Source organism: Papio anubis, chromosome X (assembly GCF_008728515.1).
Source record: "Papio anubis isolate 15944 chromosome X, Panubis1.0, whole genome shotgun sequence".
Lineage (NCBI taxonomy): Eukaryota > Metazoa > Chordata > Mammalia > Primates > Cercopithecidae > Papio > Papio anubis.
In genome coordinates, this window is record NC_044996.1 from 49,737,705 (window position 1) to 49,751,850 (window position 14,146).

The 14,146-nt window shown below is 38.4% G+C and overlaps 1 protein-coding gene across 2 annotated transcripts in view; it reads left to right on the top strand.

Annotated features, from left to right (window-relative positions):
• The first annotated feature begins 1,748 nt into the window (after nucleotides 1-1,748).
• The window catches only part of RAB9B (RAB9B, member RAS oncogene family), a 31,450-nt gene continuing 19,052 nt past the window's right edge, over nucleotides 1,749-14,146 (top strand). Inside the window, exon 1 of one of the 2 annotated variants that reach the window (XR_002519433.2) lies at nucleotides 1,749-5,270. The gene's annotated coding sequence lies outside the window, so the exon portion shown is untranslated. The remainder of the gene's footprint in view (nucleotides 5,271-14,146) is intronic. The other variant, XM_021932489.2, reaches the window with a different exon arrangement.

The window sequence follows — 14,146 nt, forward strand, 5'->3', positions numbered from 1 at the left end:
ATGAGGCAAGTTTTATAAACCTTGCTCTATAATGTTCAAGAATGCTTTGACTTACTGAAACTTTCATATTTGCTTGCCAGTGCTGAGTTCTGATGTCTAACTCCCCAGTGCTTTGTAGGCATAAACTGTCTAGAAAGTCCTTTAGAGAGCCTTAATTTCAATCTTCTTCTTTTAGAGTAGGAACAGAGACCCATGTTAATTTTTAACTTACCCAAGATTATAATAAAAATGTCAAAAAGACAAGAGGTGTGGCAAGAAGGCTGATTATGGTTTTGTATTCAAAGTAATAAAAGATCCAATTTATGAAGAATGCACGTGCCCCTGAAAAGATCTATAGCAGAGAAAGTAATGTCTTCCTCCAATATGTAAAGAAAGATCAGGGACTGGGGAGAGATTTTCAAATGTCTTAGGAAAGAGAAGTAATCAGAATGACCTATGAAATCAAGTGGTTAACATTAGTATGATAAAGGATTGGAAACACTGAGATAAATTCATACCATCAATCCAGTTTACACTAAACCAAAAAATTAAAGATGCCCATAAAATCGATAGGATTTATGTGAAAGAAATAACAAAAGTCTTGCAAAGTGCACTGAAAATTGTCATCATTTCCAACCATGCTGTGTCAAGAATGTAAATTAAATTCTTAAAAGACTGGGAACTTGGAAGAGGTTTATGTAAGCTGAGCAAATTCCTGCTCTTAGAAGAATTAGAAATAAGAGGAATGATTGATGGCATATAAGCCCTGTTTATATCTCAACATGTCAGAGCAGGATGTGTGTGTGTGGGGGTGGGTATTTAACGTACGCTGGGTGGTGGTTATGTAAAGAGTATTCTTAGGGGAAAAATAAAGCAAAAGACTCTAAAGAGAAAACAGATCTAATCTTCTGTAGAACCAAATAATGAGAGATACTGTACAGCTACGGGTAAAGAAGGAAAGAATGAATATGACCCGAATAACATATTATACATATTATCTACAGATGTCCTAGAGCTGCGGTTTTCAAACTTTAGTGGGTATCAGCATCATCAAGGCCCTTAGGAGTTTGTGAAAAATAAAGATGTTTGTGCCCCTCTCCCAGGGATCCGGATTTAGCAGGTCAATGTAGGGCACCGGAACCTGTATTTTAACAGACACTTCCCTGCCCCCCTACCCCCACATACGTATATCATGCCAAGGAGTTTCTGTTGCACACTGAAGTTCTCAAACTATTAATACTAAACCATGCTATAGCCTGTGGAGGATGGTGAAACTATGGCTAGAGAGAAATTTCCAATTGTCCCTGTATCCACCTCCTCCACATTCAAAGTCCTGGGAAGGAGCTAAACATCTAAGTCATGTGGCTGAACCTAGGTCATGTGCCTGTAGTTGGGAGAAGGGAGTAGGAATGTCTGGCTCCTCTTGGTCTCTGTAGTGGCAGGCAGGGCCTTTTCTTTCATCACGATGTATGCAATGGGCTGGGTGTGGTGGCTCATGCTTGTAATCCCAGCACTTTGGGAGGCCAAGGCGGGCGGATCACCTGAGGCTGGGAGTTCAAGAGCAGCCTGACCAACATGGAGAAACCTCGTCTCTATTAAAAATACAAAATTAGCCGGGCGTGGTGGCACATACCTGTAATCCCAGCTACTCAGAAGGCCAAGTGAGGCAGGAGAATCGCTTGAACCCAGGAGGTGGAGGTTGCAGTGAACCAAGATCATACCGTTGTATTTCAGCCTGGGCAACAAGAGCAAAACTCCGTCTCAAAAAAAAAAAAAAAATGCAATGGACAAGTCCTCCAAATTGGAAAGCGGTTCACATACTATGCAACCATTTTCAAAAGGCAGATATTTAACACAAGACAACACTGTGAAAACTTGACCAAGTTGTTGAACAGAAGAAGAGTCCCTAGGCTAGGTGGCCATTTTGAGAACAGTAAATATTAGTATTTTGAGATCAGTGGACCAAGAATTGATTTAACGCTCAAACTCTCTGAGACTCAGAGAGGTTAGGATGACTTGCTTAAGGTCACTTACTAGAAAGTGGCAGACCAGGATTAGCCAGACTCTGTGGAGGAAGGAGGATTTCAGTTGGGCCTCAAAGTAAAAGGAAAATTGAAAACCGCAGAGAAGAATATGGGACTGGGGTGAGGAGAGAAATCCAGGGTTGGGGCACCTTATGATTACAAGAATGAGGTAGGACTAATAAGGTGTGTTTAGAAAAAATTGAATAGCTCAGTTTAGCTTGACTGGAATACTTGTACAGTGAAGAAGCAGGGGGAGATAAAAAATAGACAGGAGCCAGATCCTAGAGGGCCTTGGATGAATGTTTTGGGAAGAATAAACTGGTCAGAGTGTATCAGATTGCTTGGATCTGGATGCAGGGATACCACCAAAGTGGGAAAAAAAAGGAAACAAATTCATATAGTGTATTGAAGCCACAGTCCTAGAGTCAGAAGGTCCTTGGGCATGTTACTTAAACTCTCTTAGCCTCATATTTGCAAATCTGTAAGACAGGGTTAATAGTAATATCTACCTCATAACGTTGTGGTGAGAATTAACTGAGATAATGGATGTGAAGGCTAATGAGTGTATTAGTCAGAGTGGTAGCAAAAAAACAGATAGCACATTCATATGAGACAATTTAGGAAAATTTAATAAAAGGACTATTATGAAATATGTGGGTAGGGCATAGGAAAATCACGAGGGATAGTAGAGGACCCCAGATGAATAATGGTGAAGTTATTACTACTGCTAGTCCTGTAGGAGGGAGGAGAGGACGTGGGCAAAGTTAGTTGATGAGAGGTGGAGATATTGTGAGAGTCATCTATTAAATATTGTGAGTTTAGCCATCCCACAGAGACCCTGCAGGGAGTGAGCTGAGTGACTAAACACCCTGACCTTTGCCTTCCTTTCACAGATCTCCTGCCAGGACTTCTCAAAGATGGAACCCAACAGAAAGCCAGGTTATAAGAAAGACCCTCCAAAAGCCGGAGAAGGGGGTCTGAGCCAGAGTCACAGCTGCTTTAACCCATATCCATTCACCTAAAAATCACCCACACTGAACCATATTTCCTCAGTGTCATAAAACTTTTTTTTTTTACCATTGATCCTGACACACTGCAAGGGACTAACATCTCATTCCCTTTTTAAAAAATAACTGTATGTGAATAACTGTATTCACATACCATAAAATTCACTCTTTGAAAGTGTATAATTCAGTTGCTTTTAGTATGTTCGCTGAGTCTAATTTCAGAATATTTTCGCAACTCTCCTGGGGAAAAATAAATATCCATTAGGGTCACTCCAATTTCTTCTTGCAGCCCCTGGCAACCACTAATCTAGTTTTTGTTGCTGTATAATTACCTATTTTGAACATTTCACATAAATAGAACTATTTTGTGACTGGATTCTTTTACTTAGCTTAATGTTTTCAAAGTTGATCCATGTTGTAGCATGTATCAGTATTTCATTCTTTTTCTGGCTGAATAATACTCTGTTGTATGGATACACAGTAGACTTCCCTTATCTGGAGGGGATATATTCCAAGCCTCCCAGTGGACGCCTGAAACCTCGATGGTACCGAACTCAATTGCCATCAGTCAGAACATGTTTCTATTGATGCCTTCCACCCACAAATTTAATGAATTTTCCACTTTAACTAAGCCCTTAACAGGCATTGTGGCCATAACTTTTGCAGTTTGAGGTGTGACAGCAAAACTAGCATAAATTTCTTTTTCCTTCTTCACAATTTCACAGATAGAAGATTCATTCCTACCATAGATTTTAGCAATCTCAGCATACAATCTTTTTTTTCTTTATTAAGACAAGAACTTTTACCTTTTGAGTCAAAAGAGGCACTTGATGGCTTCTCTTTAGCATATCTGAATCAGCATGACTACTCTTGCATTTTGGAGCCATTATTAAGTAAAATAAGGATGACTTGAACATAAGTTCTATGATGCCTGAGATGACCAAGTGACTAGCAGGTAGGTAACATATAGTGTGGAGACGCTAGACAAAGGAATGATTCATGTCCCAGGCAGGACAGAGTGGGATGATGCCAGATTTCATCACACTCAGAATGGTATGCAATTTAAAACATATGAATTGCTTATTTCTAGAATTTTCCATTTACTATTTTCAGACTGAAGTTTACCACAGATAACTGCAGCCACAGAAAGCAAGACCACAGATAAGGGGGCACTGCTTACCACATTTTGTTTATCCATTCACCAATTGATAGACATGTTGTTTTCATCTTTTGGCTATTGTTAACAAATGCTGCTATTTATCTCCGTGTACAACTCTTGCGTGTACATGTTTTCATTTCTCTTGGCTGTATATCAAGGAATGGAATTGCCGGGTCACATTTTGAGAAATTGCCAAACTGTTTTCCAAAACAGTTGCTCCATTTACAATCTCATCAGCAGTTATGAAGTTTCTCACTTCTTCACATCAGTGTCAGCACTTGTTATTGTCTGTATCTTAGCCATCCTAAGTAGCCATCCTTAACCATGAGGAGTGAAGTGGTATCTCATTATTGTTTGATTTACATTTCTCTGTTGACAAATGATGTTGCACATCTTTTTATATGCTTATTAAGTTTTGTATACTTTGGAGAAATGTCTATTCAGATCTTTTAACCATTTTTAATTGGGTCAGTCTTCTTTTTATTGTACTGTTACAAGAGTTCTTTATATATTTTGTATACAAGTCCTTTATGAGATCAATGATTCACAAACGTTTTCTCCTATTCTGGAGGCTGTCTCTTTTCTTGATGATGTACCTTGAAACACAAAAGTCTTATATTTTGATGTCTCATTTTTCTATTTTTTTCTTTTGTTGCTTGTGCTTTTGTGTTATGTCTAAAAAAAATATTTCTTAATCCAAGGTCACAAACGTTTACTCCTATGGTTTTCTTTCCTAAGGGTTTTAAAGTTTTAGCTCTTACATTTAGGCCTATGACTCATCTGAGTTAATTTTCATTATGTGGTGTGAGAAAGAGATTCCCCAACTAGTGGCTGCAAGTCAGCTTACCCTGTCTCTCAGCTTCAAGACTTTTCTTCCTGGTAGCCAGCCAGCTTTTTTTCCTGGTAGATTCCTATTACACACAATGGGCTTTTTCTCACTACTAACACTAAATCTCTTTTTCATAACTTACTTTGTCAAAATATGATTCAACTAAAACCTGATGACCTTGGGTTTTCGTTTTGTTTTTTCAGAGGAATGAAAGAAAAATCGCTGAAGCCGATTGGGGCTGCAGTACATCCTTCCAACTTGGAGGAGAAACGGTAATAAAACAGCTTACTGCTGCCACCTGCCGTCAAGCATGGTTCAGACAACAACTGTGGCCCCGGAAGTTAGTTGCCAGGCTTAGCCAACTTAATTACTTTGGGAATAGGGTAAGCAGTAGGAGTGAGTAAAAGGTGCTGGTTAGGAACTATGTTGAATTGGCTAGCACCAGCCCAAATAAAGTAGGCAATAGCGCCTTACCTCCAAAGAATTATCACAGCAAGGGAACGCTGGTCCAGTAAGAAGAGATCTTGAGGTGTTTTTGTTTTTGTTTTCTTTTTTCAATATAATCCAGAAGTCTAGATTTTTTAAATGTGAACTTTCCCAATTTTTAACTGACAATATAAATATATGTAAGGGTCGTCAGATCAAGCAAAGCAAGTCTCTAGGATAACACTTTGCAACATCTCTTTCTTCTGAAACAGTCCCAAGGACTGTTTTAATAAATATGGGAGTCAAAATTAAAAGCTACTTGCTCTGATGAAGTTCAAGTGACATTAGTGTTGGCCCAGCATCTTCAGGCTGTCTGACTTATTTTGCAACTGAAGACCCGGGCTTCCTTTGGGGTAGAGACCAAGTCTTCTGCACCTTTGTATCCCCATCAGTGAGTGTATTTCCCAGGGGAAGCAGATGCTCAGTCAACACAAGATAGATGAACAGGTTTGTGTTTTGGCCCTGCCACAGTACAGCTATATGACCTTGGGTGAATCAGTTAGCTTCTCTGAGTGCCCATTTCATCATCTATAAAATGTGAGTTATGAGGCTCTTTTTTGGTGAAAGTGGTCTTTTTTCAAAGGTGACTGGATAATGGAATGTTTACATTCTCCAGGAAGAGATTATTGAGCATACACTGGGTTAACTGTAGCCAAGAGGTCTTCAGATTTCAAGAAACCAAATGCCATGCTAAAAAGAACCCTTATGAAAATCAACCTCACAATAATTTGACACAGACTGAAAGTTGAAGTGCTTCAACTTGAACATAAATTAGGGCAAATTGGATGATTAAGGTTAAGTCCACAACTTTGCCTTCATTCACTATTCAAAACCCTCTGCCTAATTAATTGTATAAAATGTGAGCATTTTAGTCTTTAAAATGCCATAAATTGTGGCAATTATGAAGGGCAAGTGTCAAGATGGAAAGATGAGTGAGTTGCAAACCAGATGCAATGTCCCCCAAAATTACCTGATCATAAACACTCATGTTGCTGTGGGGCCTTGTTAAAACACAAATTCCCAGGCACCATGCCTCAAGATTACGATTTAGTAGGTCAGAGTGGATAGAATTTGTTTTATCCATATTTCACAAGGCCCCTGGTGATTCATATGATCAAACAAATTTGGAGAACTCTGAAGAGGACTTGATTTCTCATCTTGAGTCTAGACTAGTAACATAAATTTGTAGAAGTTCTCTGAGTTTCCTTGTCTGTGATAAAACGAGAATCTGAATTACCAAATTTAGCTTTGATTATCAGGTTTTAAGGTTCCTTTAAGATCTAAAAATCTATATGCTGGCCAGGTGTGGTGGATCACACCTGTAATCCCAGCACTTTGGGAAGCCGAGGTGGGCAGATCACAAGGTCAGGCGATTGAGACCATCCTGGCCAACATTGTGAAATCCCGTCTCTACTAAAAACACAAAAATTAGCCGGATGTGGTGGCTCACACCTGTAGTCACAGCTACTCCGGAGGCTGAGGCAGGCAAATTGCTTGAACCTGGGAGGCAGAGGTTGCAGTGAGCCGAGATCATGCCACTGCACTGCACTCCAGTTTGAAGACAGAGCAAGACTCTGTCTCAAAAAAAAAAAAAAAAAAGATATACTGTGTTCATAAATCATATATCAGAAAAAAGACCAGCATACTCATTCCCTCATCCCTTTTATTCCTACAGTTTCAGAAGCCTCACATCTCTAAAAAAGGAAAAATCATTTTGACCAGTCTCATATTATTGAAGGCTTCTATTTAGACTTTTAATGTTTTTTCAGAAAGATTATAAATTCAGAAAGTCTAGTCCTCATTCCCAACATAAACTGACAATATTAAAGAAAATGAAATTTATTAGACAACTTTAAACTTGTGTCTTATTACTAAACTATAGACAGTAAAGAATATTACTGGTTACATTTTAAATCTTTTATTTCATAAATATATTATATTACATTATGTGGAACTTTTGGTGGTGATAGAAGTGTCAGTATGTTAAGTATAAACATTTTAAACATCTCACAATGTTTAGACCCTGTATTGACATGTCTTTATTATTTTCTTTTAATATACCATGAACCTGGAAAATGACAGTGATGGGCTAGGTGTCTTCGGAACTCCAAGAGTCTCTGTCTCTAATTAGATACTGGAAACTTTCTTCCTTTTATCCAAAGCTAATTGTTTCACTCATGCTCTTCTAGAACCCTTATCCAAGATTTATTGCAGTGTCTCCTTCTTTAGGATCTCACCTGTATAACTTTTTCTTCTTGATCTTGTCAAACAATCCTCTTTCTCCTCCAGTCCCCTAACGGATTTTCCCAAGGATTCAGTTATAGCCAGTGCTCACAAACTCAGGTTCTCACAGGGGCCAGGCAATAGACATAAATGACTCAGCATCGGCTGGTGTTTTCTAATCGTACGTCCCACCATCATTTAAAGTCTACAAAGAAACTCAGCAACTTCTTTTGAAGCAGTTCTCCCTCCACTCCTGCTTTATAAATTTTTTTGTCAATGACATAATAATTTTCCTAATTCATCAATCTAGGATGACTGAAGTGTCCTGACAGAATAGTCAGAAAAAGGTTGTGCTTGTGACATCAGCATGATAGTGATACTACCACAGATCTAGTCAGGATTCAGGATGAGGCAGGAAATGACCATCATAGTAATGGGCAATACCAGGTCTGCATAAGTCATGGCAGCAGAACAAGACCAGGTAGGATTTAGGTACATTATATAATACTTTTTTTTTTTTTTTTTTTTTTTTGAGGCGGAGTCTCGCTCTGTCGCCCAGGCTGGAGTGCAGTGGCGCGATCTCGGCTCACTGCAAGCTCCGCCTCCCGGGTTTACGCCATTCTCCTGCCTCAGCCTCCCGAGTAGCTGGGACTACAGGCGCCGCCACCACGCCCGGCTAATTTTTTGTATTTTTAGTAGAGACGGGGTTTCACTGTGTTAGCCAGGATGGTCTCGATCTCCTGACCTCGTGATCCGCCCGTCTCGGCCTCCCAAAGTGCTGGGATTACAGGCTTGAGCCACCGCGCCCGGCACATTATATAATACTTAAAATGTGCCCCAAAGCCAGTGTCAAGCAGGTCTGTTCATAGCACCAAGAAAAGCTCTAAGGAAATAGTTGCTTCAAGTAAGTTACCCAGTTACATTTCAGTTAGGGCAGTTCAGGACTGGTGGCTGGCCTAAATCCCAGAGAAGGACCCTTCAGTGAGTGATTATTAACCTTTTCTGGTCATGAACCCCTTTGAGAATCTGATGAAAGCTGTAGAAATTTTCCCTAGAAAAAATGCAGAGATTAACACATTCATAAATTATTATTTAGAATTTTAGAGGTTTCATGAGCCACTTGATCCTATTCGTAGACCCTAGGCCAAAAACCTCTGCCACAGGCCTTAAAAGACCTTGGCTAAATAGAGCAATGCTGAATCTCCTTAGGAGTGGGGAGGGTCAAGGAATGAATACTCTTTGCTTAGATAACTGAGCTTACTATCTGAAGTTCCTATGTCTTCCATGTTCTCTCTCTTGATAGATTCTGTTACTCTAACCCTCATGCCTGGTATTTTTAAGTTTTCTGTATCACAAATATTATTAATTGACCATAAATCTTATGATTTATGTATGAACTCTCAATTCTACTTCATTTGGTCTATATGTCTATTGTTATGTCAGTACCATGCTATCTTGATTACTGTAGCTTTGTAGTAAGCCTTGAAATCAAGAAGTGTGAGTCCTACAATTTTGTTTTTCTTTCTTAAGAGTGTTTTACAGGTGCTGGAGAGGATGTGGAGAAATAGGAACACTTTTACACTGTTGGTGGGACTGTAAACTAGTTCAACCATTGTGGAAGACACTGTGGCCATTCCTCAATGATCTAGAACTAGAAATACCATCTGGCCCAACAATCTCATTACTGGGACATATGCACACGTATGTTTATTGTGGCACTATTCAAGATAGCAAAGACTTGGAACCAACCCAAATGTCCATCAATGATAAACTAGATAAAGAAAATGTGGCACATATACACCATGGAATACTATGCAGCCATAAAAAAGGATGTGTTCCTGTCCTTTCCAGGGACATGGATGAAGCTGGAAAACATCATTCACAGCAAACTATCACAAGGACAGAAAACCAAACACCACATGTTCTCACTCATAGGTGGGAATTGAACAATGAGAACACTTGGACACAGGATGGGGAACATCACACACTGGGGACTGTTGTGGGGTCGGGGGAGAGGGGAGGGATAGCATTAGGAGATATGCCTAATGTAAATGATGAGTTAATGGGTGCAGCACACCAACATGGCACACGTGTACATATGTAACAAACCTGCACGTTGTGCACATGTACCCTAGAACTTAAAGTATAATAATTAAAAAAAAAAAAAAAACAACAACGGACGTTATTCCAGTACATGAAAAAAAAAAAAAAAAGAATGTTTTAACTAATTTGGTCCCTTGTATTTCCACATAAATTTTAGCATCAGCTTGTCGATTTCTGTAAAAAAAAAAAAAAAAAGGCAGATGTAATTTTCATAGGGAATGTGTACAATCCATAGCTTAGTTGGGGGAGTATTACCATCTTAACAATATTAAATCTCCCAATCCATAAACATGGGGTGTCTTTCCATTTATTTAGGTATTCTCTAATTTCTTTCAGTGATGTGTTGTTGCTTTCTGTGTACACATCTTGAACTTCTGTTAAATTTATTTCTAAGTGTTTCATTCCTTTTGATGCTGTTATAAATGGAATTGTTTTCTTAATTTTCCTTTTGGATTGTTCATTGCTAATCTATGCAAACACAATTTATTTTTATATATTGGCTTTTATTCTGAAACCTTTCTGAACACACTTACTATCTTTAATCATTTTTAAAATAAATTTTGTTGCTTATATTTGAGGTATAAAACATGATGTTATGGGATATGTATAGATAGAAAAACACTTACTATAGTGAAGCAAATTAACATACCTATTATCTCACATAGTTACTCTTATGTGTGTGTGACAAGAGCAGCTAAAATCTATTTATTAAAAATCTCTAATACAATACAATTTTATTAAATATAGTCTTTATGGTATAATTCACTCTCTAGAGTTGTTCATCCTACATGTCTGCTACTTTGTATCCTTTGAATTATATCTCCCCACCCCTGGTAACCACTGTTTTATTCTCTATCTCTATATATTTGACCTTTTTAAAAAAAGATTTCACATATAAGTGAGGTCATGCAATATTTTTCTTTCTATGTCTGGCTTCTTTCACTTAGCGTAATGTACTCCAGTACCATCCATATTGTGGCAAATGGCAGAGTCTCCTTTTTTTTTTTTTTTTTTTTTTTTTTGAGACGGAGTCTCGCTCTGTCGCCCAGGCTGGAGTGCAGTGGCGCGATCTCGGCTCACTGCAAGCTCCACCTCCCGGGTTCACGCCATTCTCCCGCCTCAGCCTCCGAGTAGCTGGGACTACAGGCGCCCGCCACCACGCCCGGCTAGTTTTTTGTATTTTTAGTAGAGACGGGGTTTCACCATGTTAGCCAGGATGGTCTCGATCTCCTGACCTCGTGATTCACCCGCCTCGGCCTCCCAAAGTGCTGGGATTACAGGCTTGAGCCACCGCGCCCGGCCTCAGAGTCTCCTTTTTATAGCTGAATAGTACTCCATGTGTGTAGGTACCACATTTTCTTTATTCATTTATCTATTAATGGGCACTTAGGTTGTTTCCATATCTTGGCTATTACAAATGATGCTACAATGAACAAGGGAGTGCAGATATCTTTCTAACGTGGTGATTTCATCTCCCTTGAGTTTATACCTGGGAGTAGGATTGCTGGGTCATATGGTAGTTCTGTTTTTAATTTTTTAGGACTCTCCATACTGATTCTCATAATGGTTGCACCAACCTATATTCTTACCAATAGTACACAAGGGTTCTCCTTTCTTCACACTCTCACCAAGATTTGTTATCGCTTGTCTTTTTTATTATAGCCATCCTAGTGAGTATGAGGTGATATCTCATAGTGGTTTGGATTTGCAGTTCCCTGATGATTAGTGAGGTTGAGCAATTTTTCATAATTGATGGCTATTTTTATGTTTTCTTATGAGAAATGTCTATTCTTCTTTGGAGAAATGTCTGTTCAGGTTCTTTGCAAGCTTTAGTAGTTTTTTAATAGATTCCTTAGGATTTTTTTGTATTTACGAACATGTAATCTGTAAATAAAAATAGTTTTACTTCTTCCTTTCCAATCTGAATGCCTTTTACTTCATTTTCTTTCCTAATGGCCCTGGCTACAACCTCCAACACAAAGTTAAGTTGGAGATGAGGGTGGGCATCCTTGTCTTATTCCTGACCTCAGATGAAAAGCATCTAGTCTTTTATCCTTAAGTGTGATGCTAACTGTGGGTTTTTCATATATGTCCTTTATAAGATTGAGGAATTTCTTTTATTCTTCTAGTTTGTTGATTTTTTTAATCAAGGAAAGGGTGTTGGATTTTGTCAGCTACTTTTCCTGTGTCTATTGAAATGATTAATGCCGCCTACAGACATCTCACTCCTCAGATTTTCCTTCTATGTTTTTATGTCAATTTCTTGTTTTCTCCCATTGTTATCATTACCACAGGCAACTGCAGTGTTAAGCAATTGCTACTGGTTGTTTTAGACAAATGCTCTGAGGAAAAGAGTATTCTGCTATGAGCAAGCTCTGAGTCAGGTGAATTACAGAGAAACTCTGTGAGTGGGGATTTCCAGGAAACTGCCAGACCAGTCAAATAATGACAGTTCTCTGGGAATGAGGCTTTGGAAGTGTTCCAATCCTGTTCCAACCCCTCCAGTGACTGCAAGACTGCTGGTTTTCAGTGCGATTGTGAGTTGTTGGTTTTCAAGGTTACCATAGAAGTGAGGAGAGAGGATGGGAATAGGATGAGTTAAAATGCCAGAAAGCTCCTTGGTCTTACTGAGATTCAGATGATCTTTTTAATAAATGCTCTGTGAATTGATGCAAGTCCTTGATCAATTTCTAAGTGAGGCTGATGTTGACCACTGGCTCAGATTATAGCTATCATTTTTCAAAATCTGCATTGCTTGTTCTAGTGTGCTAGTTCTTCTATCTTGTGGTAGCAGTTGGGAGTAAAAGAGAGAAGGGGACAGTGGGTGCACCTGAAGTTTATTTTAAACTGTTGGCATCATCACCAGTACTAATACCATATAATGCACAAGTTCAAAGTAACGTCATATTTCCTGGTATTTGCTGTCTGATACCTTGCAAATGACCAAGAAGGCATTGAGCTCATAACTCAGAATGCTAAAGACAGATAATCTCGAAAGAGGGATGTATTTGAAGGCCACTGGTTATATCTTCCAAACCCTGAAGCTTTTCATTATTTTTGAAGACTGAGTTTTTCCATGAACTTACTCATCCTCAGTAATTTCGGTGCCAACAGTTGTCCTCCCAAAATCAGTGATATTATGTTAAATTTTGCTTTTATTTCAAAAAATACTTCTGTGATATTTCTGCTCATGTTGGCCCTAGAAAAGCTTCAAACAAATGTATCAAAAGTGTATAGACAACGTAGAATACTAACAAAAAGATCTTGACATACACTTTTCCTACAAACTGGAATAATTATGCAGTAAGAGGTATTTCAAAAGATGAAGTATTTTATTACTTTATTTTACCTTTGACTGAAATTCATCAGAAAAATAACTATTTCTACTTGATCTTCATTTGGTCATGTGTTGGCATGATTTTGGGGAAAGAGGGTCATGATTTTTTTTCAAAAATAGCTTTCAAAACTTTAAAGCATTATACAAATTGTAAAATTCCCTTATGGAAGAAGTACAGAACTCTTTAATGGGGATGGCATCTTTCTACCCTGTCTAGAATTAAAACACAATGACTAATTAATGTAAGAAATTTATATTTGTACTGCTTTTCATTTTCCAAGGTGCTTAGTAGACTTTGTCTCAGTTAGCTGGTCCCAGTAACATAATAATGATGTCAGGGTAGGTAATATTAGTCTCATTTTATAATGAAGAAATTGTGGCCAAGAAGTCAAGTGATTTAGCAGAGTTCTCATATATCCTATATGGCAAAGTTAGCCAGCACCAATACCCAGGCATGCTGACAACTGGTTCCATGCATTTTCCATGAGGTCAACTGCCTCTTCCAAGTAGCAATAGAAACAAATTTCACCCATATTCTATCCTAGCCCCCTTAATAAATTTAATTAACAATAACTATGAATCCCTCAGCATCCCTTCCAGTCTGTGGCTTAGTGTACTGTATGTCTGCTGTTTATCTACAGTATAGAATTTATACATAGTATTTCCTACTCTAGGAACTGAATGCTTGAGTGTTTGGGTTATTGCACTGACAGAAGATTGAATATATTTTCTTTGATAGGGAAGTAAAACTTTATTTTTTTCAGCAAGTGTTAAATTTTACAGTGAATTACAGGTCAATGAAAACATCTCCCATCTAAACAGAGCTGCTTCTCCTCTAAAGCATCCTTATGGTTTTCCAAGACTTCTCCTCTAAAGCATCCTTATGGTTTTCCAAGACAGCACTGCCCCAGCTTCCTTGTTGTAATAACTGATGTTATTTGATGTTGTTGATGTCCGATACACATTATGGCATTTAGATTTCTATCCACTAGCTTGTAA